Source organism: Triticum aestivum, chromosome 6B, assembly GCF_018294505.1.
Source record: "Triticum aestivum cultivar Chinese Spring chromosome 6B, IWGSC CS RefSeq v2.1, whole genome shotgun sequence".
Classification (NCBI taxonomy): domain Eukaryota; kingdom Viridiplantae; phylum Streptophyta; class Magnoliopsida; order Poales; family Poaceae; genus Triticum; species Triticum aestivum.
The window spans coordinates 275,881,092-275,890,036 of record NC_057810.1 but is presented as its reverse complement, the minus strand read 5'-3'; the positions used below and the strand labels follow the sequence as shown (position 1 = coordinate 275,890,036).

The following is an 8,945-nucleotide window of genomic DNA, read 5'->3' as shown; positions in this document are numbered from 1 at the left end:
TGATTTGATTCAAAAGTGTGGAGGTGGATGATACTTTAGGGAGGATGTTGGTTGCAATTTCCTTTTGTACAATGCAGCGGGCACAAAATAATTTGCAGGCAAGCTTTCTTTCAGCGATTGGTGAGTTACGGGTCAACCGTGTCTCACCTCACTAAATCGGGTTCTCATGCTTTTTCTTGCTTGATATTAATTCTCAATATTCTTGGCACATCCTTACAGGGATATCATGTACAGTGCTAATCTCCTAATGCGATTTAGACCAGCGAGTTTTCTATTTTGGCCTTTGTTTTCTATGTGCAGGGTGTATGCAGATCTATGGGAGTTCATACAATGCAACGGCTACGATTTAATTAGTAGTTTCCTTCATTTTCATATTGTTCTTTAGCCCTGTTATTTGTATGGTTCAGTTTGCATTTTTATGCTCAGATGAAAGAATAATTTCTCCAACAGCAGGTTTATGTACCATGGATATATAACTTTGATTTTTTGTCCAATATATAACCTTTTAAATAATGGATATGGTAAATGCATCGTTAGTAACCACTGGAAGAAAAAGTATTCAGTCAGTCTCTTTGATATCCAACATGGTCAATCTAAATAGATGAATGATGGAGAGAGGGTACTTTTGGGCTTTTCTAGAAGATGCTCTTAAGTTAACTGTTCATTGCTGCTTGTTTGTAATGTGTTCTTTGAAATCTAATCGATCCATATTTGTGATGTTTTTTAGGTGTGTGCTCATGCCTAGGTTTGTGTTCTCAACTTGAGTATATGGTGCCCAAATTGTGATGGATATCAGGTGAGGAAAACAGTTTTATTATGTAATTATGGTGTACACTAGAGAAACATGTTAGTTATGGGCCTGCTCCGTGTCAGGGAGTGACCACGGTGCTGCCTTTGCTCATCCCCTCGGGCCTCATGCGTTAACTCGAGGATGGCGCCGATGGATCGGCCAACTCCGTCCTGGCCGACAGCAAGGGCGAATGCTGGTTTCCGAGGTGTGGTAGTCTCTGTGTCCACTAACTCCAGCCTTCCTTTTCTTTTCTGTTAGCTCCCTCTCCCCTTTTTGATGAGCACGACAACGACGTTAGGTGGTTCTCCCAGTCAATGAGGTGGTATGGAGCAGCAAACCATGGACGATTTGGAGGCTGCTTAGGCATGAAGCAGTGAAACATGGTGATTTACTTCTATTAGTCTAGATCTTCTTCTAAATAAGTTGTTTACAGAATATACTTGAAGATTGCAGCAGGCACGAAATGCTTGACATACTAAAATCACTATGCCTCGTTTCTACTATCAAACTCAGTGTATATTTAGATGCATTTGTACAATGAGAGATCCATGAGGTTGTAGGGTTGTTTTGTAGATTTTTTTGCAGATATTAGTTGGGTGCAAGTATATAATTCGAATTATAATTGATTGTCTTTGATGTCGCTAATTTTGTTTGAACTATAGGTGACCATCATCATGTTCTTTCTATTTTTGTATAGGCAATATTTTCTTTCTAATATTTAGTTTTCTTCCAAGATTAATGATGTATTCACTATTTTGTCAGATAACAATTTTCGCCGACCTTTGTTGCAGCTCCTCTGCCATGCTTTTTTCTCCGAAGAGGAGCAGCAGGTAAGGAGCACAACCCTTCATGCATCATGCTCCATGGTGCAGCAGCCAGAACAGGCGACCACAGGTGAGCGAATGGTTGATCTGATGCCAAGGTGGTCCTTGGTCCATTACCCTTTATGCTGAAAATTGCTTCTCTTGGTCATCTCTGCTTCTGACAGCCACCAGAGGAACATGTGGCAACTAATTTATGCTTCATTATCTACTCATTTTTATTCCTGACATTTAGGTCTTGTCCTTTATCAGTTCTTTTACAAGGAGGGATATAATATATCTCTGAACTAAAATACACCCAAGTTCCTATTCCCGCTACCACATAATATATATTGTTGCCTTGTGTTGTAATGGTTTTGTTGTCACACTTGTATAGGTAAAGTGGGCAGGATGAATGACCTTAAGCAAACCCTTTCCTGCAAACTAAACTAAGGCTTGCCATATTTAGTAATCATGCATATACATGTACATTAGCTTCTATCAAACATACATGTGCTCCTGTAGCATATCTTCAGGTTTCAGAATTTAAATGTCCTTTATCTTGTGTACCCGGTGGTTAACTGAGATTTTGTTTGCTTGTTTTACTGATTTTTTTGAGCAATGCCGACATACATGGTTTATGATGTTATTGGTGGTCTGAAGTTTTTGTAGAAGCATTTGAGTGTTCTCGAGCTTAGGAGTTAGGAATTCAAGGAACAGTAATAAAAACATTCCGGTCTGCTGCTAAAGGATGATCCTTAATTTCATTAGCTATCCTGATTTCTTTTCGACGGTAGGTCTGGAGCTTGCATCGACTTTTATTTGTATTTGCTATTATCTTTGGAGATCCGATTTCAATAAATGCACTGAGTTTAGAGCTCAAAATTTTCTGAACGTTTATATCATTCTTTTCAGCTAAGCCAGGGTTACGGACGATGGCAGGAGCGAGCAGTGGCAAGTGTTTTCTCATTTCCAATATGTTTAATGTTCAGTTCATACGAACGTCCTGGACCACCTTTGGAAAAACCACAGCCTTCACTACCCCAGCAAAGCATGGGTAGGTTCCTGACCTTTAAAACACATGATGAAACAAAGTATTGTAGATACAAAATATTGCCATGTTGAACTCCAGAGATACAAAATAGGCTACATGCTTCTTCGAGAATTATGTAAATTTTTCATGTCATTGAAAACTACATAGTGTTCCACCATTGATTGTTAACTTTAGTCCAGCTTTTTGTTCCACAAGTGTTTCTTCCACTATTGGATAGTTTTGTGACATCTGACACGTATTCTTTTTTACTATATTGTGACAGATGTGCCATAGAAATGGTGTCATCCATCAGGACCTTAAACTAGAGAACTTACACGCAAATAAGAAGAGTTCTCCTCTAAAGGCAATTGATTTTGGGCTATCTGTGTTCTTCAGGACTGGTATTCTCTGGAACATACCTTTGCACCTTACAAATTGCTTTGATGTTGTGAAGAAACTGAACAGATATACAAGAGCATGAGCTCTTTGTCAGGGGCTACCTTTACTTGTGTGGCCTCTGGCTGAGGAGTCCTTTAGGTACTACTTCCTTACTGATTTCAACCAAGAACAAAACTCCATTCGTTTCTATCAGTAGGATATCATGTTTAATCTACATAACTTTTTATTCAGTGTATTTGCAGACCAATTGCGAGTTATTACCTAGGAAAATAAACATTTTTCTATCTCAAATTTGCATACCAATACCTTTGCCTAATTTAAGATTGATTTTCTTATGAAGATGAAGATTTGTGCTGCTGTAACGTTCTTCAGTTTCTGGTGTTTTAGATGTCAGTTCATGGTTGAGATAGTTCTGGTGTGTTGTCTGGCTGAAAAAATTGTAAATTTTCTTTTCTGTTATTGCTGCAGATGCTTTGCGCCCGCTCTGTTGTTATGCTACTGTGGAACGATGAGCCATCTGGCCAGGCTCATCGCCACCTCACATGTTATCGCCGTTGTACCCACCTTACTCCCTTCCGCCTCGAGGCAAGGGTATGTACCTTACCTAATTGACCTAGCAAATATAATTATGAGAATGGTAACACCAACATACCTGGTCTTGTGGATAATTACTACTATTATCCAGTGCTCCATAGCCACTGTAGAATACATCGAACTGGCCAAAAGTGCTCCATAGCCACAACTGTAGAACACACCGGACTGACCAAAAGATGCCTACAACCAATAACTACAGATATGCTCTCCTGCACCATGGTTTGCTGTTTCACCAGTGTTACCTGAGCCAAAAATTCAAAAACATTGTCACCTCTTCTCTGAATCAGAAGAGGCTGACTGTCTGATACTACTAAAAAAGCATAGCCCAAAAAGCATGAATGAATGATGGATCTGAAACTGTACTTCATTGCTGATGTACATAGCACAAAAATCATAGATGCTTAGGCTATCGAGATTTGGCACACAGTACATATCTGACGCAGATAGTAACTTCAAAATTTACATGGCAATCAAAACTTTACGCAAGTCTATGAAGAGCATCATTGAATCATTTTCCGCCAATTAATTTTAAAACATAGATGTGCTCTTGCAGCAGTCTTGCTCCTTCGACGCTTCAACAACAATTCACCGATTAGTTTACCAGCCGGCGGCAGCATCAGTGATCCGCTGCACAGCAGCATGCAGCACGAGCGGAGAAGGCAGTAGCACCAACAGCCAACACCCGGCACCTGGCGTGGAGGCCTGGAGGGCCCTCACTGCAGAGGGCGGCGAGATTTGGCAAGACCGGCGACCAGCGGTTGGCAGCAGTGAGAAGCGAGTGAAAGACCGGTGGTCTGGTCGTTTTGGGGGAAAGGAGGAGAACAGATAAGGTTTGGTTTGGGAAAGGAGGAGATTTTTTTTGAGAACTGGGAAAGGATGAGGTGAGATGAGCGTGCGTGGGAGTTAGTCGATGTATATGGGTCGGATGCATTTGGGCTGGGCCAAATGCTTATAGTACACTGGGGTCGTGGCACCCTTTTGGTCATTTATGCATGCAAGTTGATCAACTATCTAATAAAACAAACTTCTTTAAGGTCCAGTAGGTGTTATATGTACAAGCAATGCTAACTGCTTCTCACTGATCATACACGATAAATAGCCTTTTCTGTTTTTCACTAATACACAAGCTAATTAACCATCCAATTAAATGAGCTGTGTTTTCGGATTCATTAGGTCTTCTGTTTGTTTATGTTGTCCTCTGTTTGCTGTTCCAAACTCTTACCATGATCTCCTTATCTATTCATCACAGCCGAACCATTGTGTCGCAAGCACAATAGGCCATTCGAGTATCTTCATCGCCCACGCAAAGCAAGCTCAATCCGAAAGTTCAAAGGCAAGAAGATCCATCTGAATATTTTCTTTTAAGCATCAAGCTTTCATGTAATGGAATATAAGTATCTTTAAGTTGATTCTAAATCAATCTCATACACATGCTTTGAATGCTTCGCTCGCTCTCGCTTTTTGCGCCATGGTCAAACGTGCAGCGATGACTCTGTCTAATGTTTGTCACTTCAATATGTGCCCGAATAATATTAATATACACTCTTTCAATACATGGCTTGTTCTCGGCCTTTGCGCCATTGGCGCAACTGGTCATCTAGTACATACAAAAGATAACAATGCGCGGATGCTTTCACTATAAGCTTGTACTCTATAATAAGCCTCAAAAATGAGATATCATATTGTTTCGATGTTCGGTATTATTGAATATTTACATAATAGTAACTGTAATCTGATGTGTATATATTATAAGAATCATAAGCTTAGATGTATGTAAATCTCTTACCATTTTTTGGAACTATTTCGTATTTCCATCAAATGTAGATGCATTTTTCAACATTTCCGTACAAATAGTAGACTATATTCATCCTGTCATATAGTGTGTAACATTCATGTTAGCATAGATAAGTAAATTTGTTAATTTGAAGAGATTTTGCAGCAAACTCATTATCCATGTACTTGTGCTTATGTAAAATGCTGGCAACATCATACGGCAAGTGTGTATTTTAGACTTTTAGTTCATAACTTCAGAAAAAATCTTTGTAGATTATGTTCTTGACCCCAACATCCTTATTGCTACTTCATCATTTACCATTACTTGCAGTCCATCCCTTTTTCTGACTCTTGAGAACCGTACGTATAAATGTCCATGTGTAAAGACTTGTTCATGTAGATATAGTCCAACCTTGTTTGGAGAGTGCTCCTGCCTTCTGTTTATTGTCATAGCAAAGCATGGTGAGATAGGATATTGTCTCCTTTTCAGAAGGAAAACCACAACCATTCAGCGGTGACATGATTATTTTTGGAATGTAGACCTTTTCTTCCACATGTGATACTTATTATCTGTGCTTCGATGATTTGTTTGTACTGAACAATGGCATACCGTCTATTTTTTCTAGTGTACCATTCACAATCAAGGCTGCAACTTCAGTTGCAGATAGCATACCATGTCGTTTTCCATCTGCGCCACAATTATTGGTTAGTTTTAATATGGCATTGTGATAATTGCATTCTTTGAATGTGTGACTTGCCATTCTGAATGTTTTTGCTAGTATATTATCCCTATGCAGCACATTCTTAAGGGCCTCAATGATGCGAGTATCTATTTATTAAAGGAGGAATATAACTGGAAAAATAATTATATGTAGTTAAGAGTTCTGTTCCAACCAAACCTTGCACACAAAACTATTAACTCGAGGGAAATGTAAGTACGGCAAGGGAGTTCATTAATCTGGCTTACAATGAATCTTGCAAATTAATTGCCTTTTTGCATAAGATGGTAATACATACTGGAGCTGGGGCGATCACTAAAAGGTGTCAATTGGACAATCAAGGTGAGCGACGGAGATTGGGAACCAACCTTGAATACAAAAATGCTTTTACTAAACAAAAGTATGGTAAGGAACCGGTTCTGGTCATATTAATGACTCTAGATGTATAGATTAGTGTTTTTCTATTTTAGCACAATCTATTAATCAAGTATTCTTGATCCATCACCCAGTGATCAGTTCATCACTTCACCCAATGTATAGTATAAACTAATCGATTCTGTGCAGAAGGTGATACCTATTGGAGTTGCTGCTATCGTTGGGTGGAGTCCGTTGGACAATTGAGGAGATCCAACAGAGCCTTTACAGAGGTGTGGCAATGTCCAAGGGTGCCGATATGAAGGGAAAGCCGATATGTAAGCACTTACAAGTAGAACAGAATTGGAGATTGAGATTGGTTTTTGAGGTGTGCGTTATGTAATTGTGCAAAGAAAAGGTGTGTTACATGTGTGTGGTCATCGAACCAAAAATCAAATGTCTCCGATCTAGCTTGCTGTTTACATGGGAGAAATTAATCAGCAAGAAGATTGCTATCAAGCACGTGCTAAAATGGATAACAAAATTGTATATCTTGCTTGATCGATCAATCTGGCACCTGCATGTTGCAGATTGCTTTCCGGCCAGGTGTGCGGACATCCACCAAAGCAAGTCGGGCCTGTGTATAGAAATCAATCATCCTCATGCATCTCGACGGAATCACTCGGCCTCTTTAGGAAAGCCACCTTGTACGTGCATGAAAGCTCTGGTCAGAAGCCCATCTATGAGGGCGTACTTCCACGGGAAGAACTTTGGAGCCATGAGGGGATGTCCGAGAAATATCCAAGTAACAGTGTCATCGCCCGGGGGAAAGAAAGACATCGTGAAGGATTTGGTGTAGCGGTAAAAGAGGAGCTTCCTTTCGATGGCATTGGTGGGTAATTTCTCATAAAATTATTATAATCTAACGGTTGTCGTTTTATTTTCTAATAACATTAACCGTTAGATGTTTCTAATTTTTGCGGGATTTTCTAGTCTAATTATCTTTTTTTTGTTACCCCGTCAAGCATTTTTAATATATAATAGATGAACTATTTCCATCAAATGCTAATGCATGTTTCCATTACTTCTGCAAATCAGTAGACCATATACATCCATATATTATGTTACCATTTATATGTTAGTTATTCTTTTGAACTTTGAAGATATATTTCTTTATAGACTATTACCCGCAAGTGTCCATGTGTAAATGCTTGTTTAGGCAGAGTTAGTCCAACCTTGTTTAGAGATTTTCCCTTGCTTTTATTGATTGTCATAGCAAACTAGACTGTTATAGGATATTGTCTCCTATTTAGAATGAATGGCCACACTCATTCATTTGGTAACATGGTTATTCTTGGAATATATACTTTTTGCCCCACATCAGTGTTCTTGTTATTATCTGTGCCTCGATGATTTTTCTTCCAAGTTGAATAATCGTCATCCCTGTTGATATTACATTGGAGCATCACTGGTAGGTCTGCTTTTAGTTTTAGCTTGTGATTTGGGATTTTGGGGAATGGTAAGCTGTTTAGGAATTCTGTTGGATATAAAATTGCAGTTTCAGCATTTAAGGTTGTTGCTTTGCATACTGTGTCACAACTTAGATACGTTTTCATCTAACCTTGTAGCTGATCCTAGATATTCATTTTTTTAATCCTGGGAACTGTTTTGTTCCTTGGACATAATATTGATCTTTCTTCTAAGAAATCTCACTGGCAGTACCTGTCCTGCAAATTTGGATATATGCTCTCCACAATCTCCTTTCTTCTGTAGTATGTCGGTTGGTATTTTAATCAATTCTTCACCTTGATGATATATTTATTCCGTCAGTAATATTGAGAACCACTGTGCAAATTCGTGTGTATTATTTGTCACCGCTTGCTGGTGGGGCATAATATATCCTTCCAACCAATCTTGTTTTCTTTCTTTTGCTCCACTTTGTCTCTTTCTTCATCCATACCCATTGTGACGGGAACCATGCATTTGCTACTTCCCTGGCTTCTTCGCTCTTGTTTGTCTCCATCGACTGCATAAATTTAATCATTCCTACTCTTTCTCCAGAGCAAATGACCTGCTGCTGACTCTCCAATTAGAAATGCAACCTTTTCACTTATGGATCTCAGAACTGCATTTCGAACTAATATATTATCCAACACGCGTCATTGCTTGATATGTATGTGCATTTGAGGTATCTCTTGATCTCGTCATTTTCTATTAGGGTTCTCTCTTGGTCATCTTATCTATGTATGTATTTTATTTACAGAGATCTGTTGCAGACCTCGACATTTATGTATGCTTGATATTTAACCAATAGATTTCTATTTTATAGGACTATGTATCTACTGTCTAGCTTGACTTCCCATTCTATATGTATTTTCCATTTTCTAGTCTTCTATATATTGGGAATCCATCTTCATGTATTGTGTAATGTGATAGTGCTGATATATTTTTTTGGGGAACTTTCTGTCAGGACCCCGACTCAA

At 38.9% G+C, this 8,945-nt stretch overlaps 1 long non-coding RNA gene across 19 annotated transcripts; it reads left to right on the top strand.

Annotated features, from left to right (window-relative positions):
• Positions 1-6: 6 nt before the first annotated feature.
• Positions 7-8,945, top strand: LOC123136915 (uncharacterized). 19 transcript variants are annotated; one of them, XR_006467490.1, is made up of 11 exons: positions 7-796; positions 874-995; positions 1,089-1,173; positions 1,582-1,684; positions 2,506-2,647; positions 2,907-3,160; positions 3,491-3,613; positions 4,170-6,800; positions 7,053-7,354; positions 8,524-8,635; positions 8,726-8,945. It is a non-coding gene; the product is annotated as an uncharacterized lncRNA (long non-coding RNA). The 19 variants fall into 19 exon arrangements; XR_006467497.1 differs by having other exon boundaries at positions 4,170-6,094; positions 6,673-6,800; positions 7,053-8,945; XR_006467495.1 differs by having other exon boundaries at positions 4,170-6,513; positions 6,673-6,800; positions 7,053-8,945.